Raw genomic sequence first — 8,488 nt, forward strand, 5'->3', positions numbered from 1 at the left:
CCCACGCCAGCACTGAGATGCTTCCACCACCACCAGATCCACAAGACTTTCTACCTCCTGGCTTGTGGTCTTCCTATGTAGTCAGCATCATTGCATGACTATATTAGTCTGGAGTGGAAATTATGGACTAGTATAGGCTGGGATGTTTTCTTAATGTACAATTGCTCTTTGATAGAAAGTTCTCTCTTACACACAGATGAGTCTCCCTGGATTTGTTTCTCTAGTCTACCCGGACTAACGGAGGTGATGAATCTAAAATGAGTAGGCAAGCTAGCAGGTGGATGGCTCATAGGCTGCAGAGGTTAATGAATTCCAAGATTGACAGACAACTTGGCAGGCTACTGATGCAAACTACATCAAAACTGCCTAACTAGAGAACTGTTGCCCAGCCAAGTTGCCACACAACCTTAACCATGCTAGACGCATTTTAACTGATGCATTTGAATTGGTGCTGGTGAAGAATATTGAAATTAACATCGACTGCCAACAGGAACAGCAAATCTGTCATGGAAGAAGTATAGCAAAGGGTGCTTTGTGGAGGCAAGGATGGCAAGACTCCGTCTCACGTGCTTTGGCCATGTTGCCAGGAGAGACCAGTCCCTGGAGAAGGCCACCATGCTTGGTAAAGGGGAGGGAGAGTGAAAGAGAGGCAGGTCCCCCATCAGGTGGCTTGGCGCAGTGGTGGCAACAATCGGCTGAAGTATAGGGACCCTTGTTAGCATGGTGCCTGACCCAGCAGTGCTTTGTTCTGTGCTGCATTGGGCCCCGTGGGCTAGAACCAGCTTGAAGGCAACAACAACAGCAACAACAGCAACAACAATGGGTCATTTTGAAATGTGGACAGTAGCATTCTGTCAGGCTTAGGGAAGTTTTGCCTGCATCCCACCCCACTCTCCTGTCACGGTTCCTTGCATTTCCTTCTGCTTCTTGTCAGTCCAGTGAAAAGTCGTGGATTTGTTGAACAGGTAATCTACACAGAGGCCCAGGCCCTCGCCTTCTCTAACCAGCTTGGCCTTTCCAGCAGCTCACCACAGAGAAGGGAAAAAAGATGGGAAGCATTGTAGGGTTTATGCTTTTCTAAAATGAATGGGTGCCTGCAAGCAAAATAATTGCAGGTACATGCCTACTACTCTCCTTCCACAGTACTGCTGCCGTCAGATGAATTAAGCCCCCCCCAAAACCCTCTTTCTTCATGGAAGTGAGCTATGCTTTATTTTAGCCTCAAAGGTTGGGAAATATAGCCAGACCCCAAAAAGCTATTAATAAAAAGACCTTAGGTATTCTGAAAACAAAAACAAACGAACACACAGTTTAGTCAAATTCTTGTAATTATTTCAGGGAAGCAGACGATAAATTATTCTACCATGTGACGTGCAAGAGGCGACGCTGGAGGGTGGCAGTGATTTTGTTTCCTCCTGATTCCTGTTTCCCTGCGCTCGCTGGGCCTCTGGCGTGGCTGACAGGAGCTCCCAGTGAGCAAGCGCTTGTGGGTTTGTCAATCACATAGTGAGCCAATTCAATGATACCTGCTCTTTAAAAGCTTTGAAAACTGGTTCTTCATCGATATATGTGATAAAATCTTCATTCATTTGTTTTTGTATCTATGGGAAGTTCAATATTTTCAATCTCTCTGAAGGATATGTTTGTTCTTCAGAAGTATATGGGCCCAATCTACCTACAAAAAACATTTTTTTGGAGGGGGTCCTTAGTAGGGAACGTGCTGGTCAGTGCCAGGTCTGCACCTGGAAACCACTAGCAGTTCTTGGGAGAAAGACAGGGCGTTCTCGTCCTGTAAAGATTTACAGTCTGAGAAACACACAGGGGGAAGTTCTATCCTGGCCTGTAGGCCTGCTCTGAGTTCCTGTCGACTAGATAGCAGTGAGTTTGGTTTTGGTTTGGCCTCCTTTCAAGCTCTGGGCCTTTGGGGCTTGATCAGATTGTGTTTCTTTTCCGGTTCCAAAATTAAAAAAAAATCATTTTATTAGGGGCTCATACAACTCTTATCACAGTCCATACCTATACATACATCAATTGTATAAAGCACATCTGTACATTCTTTGCCCTAATCATTTTCAAAGCATTTGCTCGCCACTTAAGCCCTTTGCATCAGGTTATCTTTTTTCGGTTCCAAAATTTTATCAACATGAGCAGCATCTCTAAAACGCATGAATCCAAATCCTCCTGACCATCCAGTGACTGGATCTGCTTTAATTGTTCTCTAGAGAAACAAAACCAGGACACTTATGATTTTATATATATATAGGTTTATACAGTGAGAAGGAATATGACAGTTAATTAGTCCACACAGCAGGACAGAGGGTTCAGTTCAACTCACTTCCATGGAACAGTTAATATATTGGAAGTCCTTCAACGCTTGATGGCTGATGGGTCCAAGGTCAAGGAAGCACACAGCCGAGTCTTCCCTGGAGCAAGGCAAGCAGAGTCTGCCCACAGGCAGCAAACAACAGGGTAGGTAACCAACAGTCAGTAGTTCAGGAGCTTAGTAAAGCAGGCCCAGATAAGATATCTAATATAAGCAACAAGGTGACATGATCCAACAGCCTCAAGCTCAAGCAATGTACACATCAGCAGCGCGGAGAAGCATTGAAGAGACTTTGAAGGAGCTACAAGCTCTAGTGACATGCTTCATGGGTTGGCCTGGCCCACAGGTAGTGTAGCTCACAGGCTGAGGCAGAGAACTAGCTACAGTAACAATATACACGCTCCAGCATGCTCCGAACACCAGAGATCAAGAGAGAGGCGGGTCCTTGAAGAGCCATTTATCTCTTGCCTTCCAATCAAATTGCAACCTGATTACTCCCATATGCTCCTATTGGCCAGGTTGGCACAATAAATCTATCACATGCAGTCTACAACTTCTCCACAGTATTGGAGACAAATACGGTCACATCTTTCTTGCTTCTCTCTTATCTCAAGCCTCCAGTAAACATTTTACCATCTTGCTGATTCTTGATCAAGTTGTCTTGGTCCCTGTGCGAGTTCCTCTATGTTGCATACTCATTTGTGTCCTCCATGGTGGTGGAGGTGTCAGGAACTGATTGCTGGCCTACAGGCCAATTCTCTGTGGCAGCCGTGGAAAGAGCTTATGTGAATGCAAACTTTTATGTGCATCTCTGAGCTTATGTCTAAGGTTTATGAATATGTCAGACCTTAGTGATATACCTAGGATCGACAATTTCTGATTGGTTCCTATTGTAACTGGATTCCAAATTCTTTTATTTATTGGAATCTCTTAAAGTAGATGGGCTCTTAGATAGGTGTGGCTTATCACATCGGCTTTTTTATTACCTTGGAGTTTCTCATAGCCACGATTCGACCTCTCACCATTGTAAAGATACATTGATAGCAATATTTATGAATCTTCTTGGATGTAAAAGTTCCTAATCCAGGAGAGGAAAGTGAAACAGTTCTTGATCAAGTCTTGACAGACAATGGGTAGTGCAGGGGTGTTTTTGGAAATGAAAATAAAAGAAGTGCTCTGGGAAGAAATTTGTATTTAAATCACAGAGGCAGTAGAGTGGCATTGATTCTCCCCTGGATTTGAAAGAAATTACATGCAAGACTCAAATCCATCAGCAGCAGAAAGCAACAGCAAAATGTCAGAGCTGATAACAGTACTTTGAAAGTTAATAATTACCTTTTGAATGCAGTTTGGAATATTTTTCAGTTATTCTGTTTATTTCAGTTCACTCTTAAGATCTAGCACATGTCCCAGAACCCAGAAGGCGTTTCCCCTCTGTGGATATTTAAATATACGGCCTCTTTTTAAGTTGCTGTAAGCATGGCCATGACATCGTTTTGTTGCTTTTCAAATCATCATAAATGTACTTTGCAAATACATCTACATATGACTCCGAGAGTTTACAGGGAAGAAGGAAGAATCTATACTTCAAAAGTATTATTATCTTTTAAAAGAAGAATATTTACTCTGAAAATCTACAGAGAGTACAGGTATCTAAATTTGACTAAAACAAATGAACCACTGTGGTCCAGCTGATTTCAGTTCATGGTGACCCTTGGGTTCCAGAGTAGAGGTGCTCCCCAGAGACTGCTTGGCAGTGAGCTTTCTTCTGGAGTTCTGCTGGGTGGGTCTGAAAGTCTAATGCAGGCCTTTGTACAACCCAAGAACCTTTGTCATGGATATCTGGACCGTAGTTTTGTGTTTTTTTTTAAGTTTATATCTTTCATGACTGTCAAAAAAAGATAAAGAAATATTTTGACTTATGATATAAGAAATATGGAATCCTTTCTTCACATCAAGTCTTCCTCCAAAGCATAAACAAACACAACAGATAAAAATAGTTGCTTTGGCTGATTAGAGGTGGGGGAAGGGCAGGAGGTTCAGAAGGCTGGTCCCAGCAGACATTCTCTCCTCCACCCCACCCACTCTGAGCCACTCCATACTTCAAGAGAATTCTGGGGGGTTCAATTTTGAAATCATTGTCTTAACAAGAAAACCTGTAAGATGCATTTGGCATTAAACTCGCAGGCTCCTGGTGTGCAGCTGAACTGAGGCCAGTGGCGATGTGTCCTGGCTTTGTGGAGCAGCTGCACCCTTAGTAGCAGCCCGGGTGGTGTAGTGAGGTCTGCAGCCCTGGGCTGCTGGTTGTAAGGCCGGCATTTCAAAACCACCAGGTGCTCGGAGGGGAAAACTGAGACTTTCTATTCCCAGAAAGGTTGACATTGGCCGAATCCCCCACACCCCCAACCTGGGGGCAGTTCTGCTCTGTAGTCTAGTCTCTCTGAGGTGGAATCGATGCTCTGGCAGGGAGTGTTGGATTTCGAGTCCCCTTGCTTTCTCTTCTGCTGGTCTGCTCTCTCTGTTTACAACTTTTCTTCTTTTCTATCTTCTGCTTCCCAAATCCAACACGTCCATCAAGATTCAGCTCAAATGCTGCCTCTTTGTAAAGTCTTTCCTAACCTTTTCACTTACCTGGAACCTCTCCCTCCTTTAAGGTTCAACCATGCCCCTCAGTTCTATGCTTGGGTTAAATCTTTGTTGTTGAATGTACAACCACGGGGACAACTGTTAGTGTCACAGGGGTGAGAGAGATGGGTAACGTCCCTACCCTCTTAGGATTTACCTCATGGCAGTGGTGGTGTTAGAAAACAAGAAGAAAAGCCAACAACCGACTGCAGACGATGATCACCTCCATGAAGAAATAAGCGGAGGGATGTGACAGGGAGGGTGTGGATCGCTCTGTGTGTGTGTGTGTGTGTGTGTGTGTGTGTGGTAGGTGCTTTAGGGGTGGTGAGGGACGGTCAGCCTGGCTCACTGGTTCTTCATCTGAAAGCTGATGGAAGAGAAGGGACATGGGTTGTGGAGGAGGACACCACGGCGTTTGATAGGAATGCTGAACGGTGAAGGAGCAGAGAACAGAAGCCAAGACACAGGACGAGTTGAGCGCCAGGCAAAGCAAAGATGGCTGCAGCAGAAGGCATCGAGGAAAACAATCTGGCACGATTCTAGAATGATTGTCCAGAGGCCCAGGAGTCCTTTCTTGGAGGTTCTTCAAGCTCACATGCCCACTAGGGAGGATTCACATCGTGTGTGTGTCTGTGTGTTTCTCCATAGCACCGCTCAAAAGGCTTTATAAATAGAAAATGCTCAGTAATAATTTCTAACACAAGGAGGCAAGGTTCCACTAATTCCCTCAAGGTTCCACTAATTCCCTCAAGGTTCCACTAATTCCCTCAATATCACCTCTTTTCGTTGAACAGTACTAAGAGCCTCCACCATTCCAATGTAACGTACTATGCTTATCATCCTCACTGTATCATAGATGTGTGGTATCTAAACTCTTGTCCTTGGGATGATTTCAGGAATTGTTGAAGAGCTGTACTTGGCCTTAGAAACTCTGTTTTTCTTGGTGGTGAACTGTTCTTTGTTTTAAGTCCTTGGGGTCTGGAGATGGAAAAGCAGTTTCATCTGTGGTTCTAGCTTTCCAAATCAATCGAATAAATACAATGTCGAAAGGGCATTGGCCCGTGTGACCCAGCTCTGTGGAAAGGAGAACTTAAAGCCTGATGCAAAGTATTTGTCTGTTGTTGTTGTTGTTAGCTGATTTTGAGTCAACTCCCCCTCATGTTGACCGTATATAAAACAGAACAAAATGTTGGCGAAGCCTCTGTCATCCTCACAATGTCCAGGATGTTCCAATCCATTGTGGCCATTGTGTCAAACCATGTCCCCGAGAGCCTCCCACGTCACCACACGTGATGTCCTTCTAGCAATCGGTGCTTCCTGGTGCCGCGGCCACGGCCAGGTTTGTGCTCTGTTGTGTTCCATTAGATTTCCACTGGCTCATTTTTGGAAACAGACCGCCAGACCTTTCTAGAAGCCTGGGTGATCCTGACGGTATTTGAAACGCCTGTGGTGTGGCTTCCACCATGAAAGCACCACACAGCCACACTGACAGACGGTTGGTGGATTTGGCTATTTCTGTGATGTAAGTCCTTCCACAGGATCGCAAAGTCCCTAATAATTCACCATCACGTCATGCAGCTGCCATACACAGTGTGACGGACCTTTCCCGAGGGCTGAGTTTAGTCCGGGAAGCCACCCAAAAAGAGACTTAAAGATGGTGCTGAAGATGATTGTGTGAAATGAACTTCTCTTACAGGTGAGAAAGCAACGCATGGCCTGGCGTCTACATAAGCAAGGGGGAGAGGCGTCTCTCTGCGGCCTTTCTCACTCTCCTGCCCAGACAGTGCCAGCTCTCCTGCACCCCACTGCTTTTCTCCTCTTCCTCCCTCCAGGGGAGGTTGCACCAAGCACAGGTGCCTGAGCTCAGAGGGAAGAAATATTTTTTGGGGGGCTTTCTTTAGAATCCCTTGCCTTCAAGCAGACCAATTGTTTTTTGATGGCTAACTCAGCACAGCCAACCTCGGCCGGGTCCCTCGGCTTTCTTCACCCTGACAAAAGCGACAGGACGGGGTGTGATGGGGGCAGCAGGGAGAGCCTGGCTGACAGGAGTCATCACCGTGTTCCACGCAAGCAGTGTCCCCACTGCCGGTCCTATCCCCGTGTTCATGCTTCTCTTCTACAACTCTGGCTTGCAGATGAGTTGAAGATGCTCTGATTAGTGTCCAGGGGGACCCAGAGAAAGCAGAAGAGGGTCCCCAAAGATATGTGTGAAGGGGTGGTACTGCCCTTTCAAGGGCAAAGAATAGGTAAGGAATTCATGGCAAAATTTACCAATCAATAGACGCAAAGCTATTGACTTATCGCCATACATTGCTGCACGTCTCTGACCTACTCTGTGAGATGGGACGTCAAGTGATGTGGATGGTGAGTGAGCCCACAGAGCAGTCCAGTCTGTCGTTCAGCATCTTGAACAAGCTTTGGGACCCAGCAGTGAAGGTCAATGCACCGAGAGGGATTTACTTTTGTGCTCGGTCCTCAACGTATATGCCATTAGCAACTTCTCCATCTGGGAGAAGAGCTCCCCTTGCGTTTTCTTCAGGTCTTTGGAGACCCTGGTGCCTGCTCTTTGAGTAGCTTGGAGATGTCCTCTTTGTTGTGGAGGATTTCCATGATGCTCCAGTGTGGCCTCAAGCTCCGGCAAAGGCGCTCACTGATTCCCCACCTTTCTGTTGTTGAATAACCTTCTGTTTCACTTCCAGATGGACACGTCTCCCTGGCCGCTGCTGGGGCCGACACTCGTTTTTGCCGTGTTTGGGAGCCACATGCCTTTCTCAGTAGACTTTGTGGAAGAAAACTAAGCAAGGAGAGAGGGTGATATTCAAGATAGGGCTGCTGCCTGCATGTTGAGGCATGCACGGGTTGACATATACTTCTTAAGAGAAAGTCCTGTGACGTATATACATGCAAACAAGTGACAGTCCAAACACCCACTGCCATTGAGTCCATTCTGACTCCTCCCCTGTGAGACAGGGTGGGAGCGCTGCCTGGGGGTCTTGGGGCTGCAGCTCTTTACGGGAGGAGATTACCTTCTCTGGCTTCCTTGGATTGGCGGGTGGGTTTGAACGGCTGATCCTGTGGGTAGCAGCCCACCTTGTATCCTCTGCACTCCTTTTAGTCAGTAGCGTCGGCATTTCCTATAACTATCAAGACACATGGATTATAGTTACTATTATATACCGTGACTAGATAATAGGTAAGAGTCTTGGTGGTGTAGTGGTTACGAGTTGGCCTTTGATCCATATGGTCAGCAGTTCGAAACCACCAGCAGTTCAGCAGGAGAAAGATGGGCTTTCTTTCTACTCCCGTAAACAGTGAGAGTCTCGGCAACTCGCAGGGGATCACTGTGAGTCAGCGTTGACTCGAGAGCAGTGAGTTTGGTGTGGGATAGAACACTCACTGTTACATGCTGTACACTTGTGCTCCTGGCAGCCAATTGCTTTGCGTACAAGAGACATGACATGCACAAGTTGCATGTGGGAGGGTTTGCCTTTGCTGCATCCTTTTCTCTGACCGGGATTTCTAAGCCCAGCTGTCACATTA

The sequence above is a fragment of the Tenrec ecaudatus genome, chromosome 5, assembly GCF_050624435.1.
Source record: "Tenrec ecaudatus isolate mTenEca1 chromosome 5, mTenEca1.hap1, whole genome shotgun sequence".
NCBI lineage: Eukaryota > Metazoa > Chordata > Mammalia > Afrosoricida > Tenrecidae > Tenrec > Tenrec ecaudatus.